The sequence below is a fragment of the Triticum aestivum genome, chromosome 3A, assembly GCF_018294505.1.
Source record: "Triticum aestivum cultivar Chinese Spring chromosome 3A, IWGSC CS RefSeq v2.1, whole genome shotgun sequence".
NCBI classification, from domain to species: Eukaryota; Viridiplantae; Streptophyta; class Magnoliopsida; order Poales; family Poaceae; genus Triticum; species Triticum aestivum.
The window spans coordinates 35,832,921-35,833,838 of record NC_057800.1 but is presented as its reverse complement, the minus strand read 5'-3'; positions in this window follow the sequence as shown (position 1 = coordinate 35,833,838).

Genomic DNA, 918 nt, shown 5'->3' with positions numbered 1-918 from the left:
GGAGTGAAAACCGACGAGGTTGCTCAAGTAAGGCGGTAGCCCTTTGTGCCGTTTGTCGATGTAGCCGAGAGCGTAGGGTGGTGTAGCCGTGGTCGAGGTAGCGGTGCGAAGTATGCCGTGGCCGATGTCGAGTTGGGGTAGCCGGTGTTGAGGAAGTCGCCGTGGAGCCGCGGGCGTAAGGGGGCGCCGAGGTAGCATGGACGCAGTGGTGTCGAAGTAGTGGTGTGCCGGGAAGAAGATGTTGTTGACGACGTGTCGCGGCGGGTTTGCCAAGCCCGGGGACACATCATAGACGAAGGCACGCACCGGTGTTGCCAGCACCGGGCATGCGTTAGACAGACGAAGACAAAGTTGACGAAGCGCCGCACCAGGCTTGCCAGGCCCGAGGAAATGTCGTGGACGAAGGCACGCATCGGTGTTGCCAGCACCGAGCATGCATAGACGAGGACCTGCACAAGCTGTACGCCATGTCGGAGGAGTCGGAGAGGCCAGCAGAGAAGGACTCGACGACGGTTGCGGCGTCAATCAGTGCGGGGCCGATGTCGCCTGTAGGGCATATAAGCCTCGGCTAGGCTGCGGACACGGCGAGCGCGTGTGTGCGCGTGGTGGCCGTGTCGGGCTCGAACCAGGTGTGCGTGCGTATGTGCGTATGTGTGTGTACGTGAACCAGTGTGCACGGGTAGCCACGGGAGTTGGTTAGCGAGGATCCAGGGGAGGACTGCGTCGGGCGCGCGAGACGGCCGTGGCGATCGTGGGCAGGCACGGTGCGCGGGCGCGAGCCAGAGCGCGCTGGGCGCGGGGGGAGTGGCGTGTAGGCGAGGCCTAGCATGTCAGAGCTCGCGGGTATAAGACCCGCTCTACGCCTGTGTAATCGCTGAGGAGGACGAGTTCGTGCTTGTGGTGAATAACAGAAAGTCC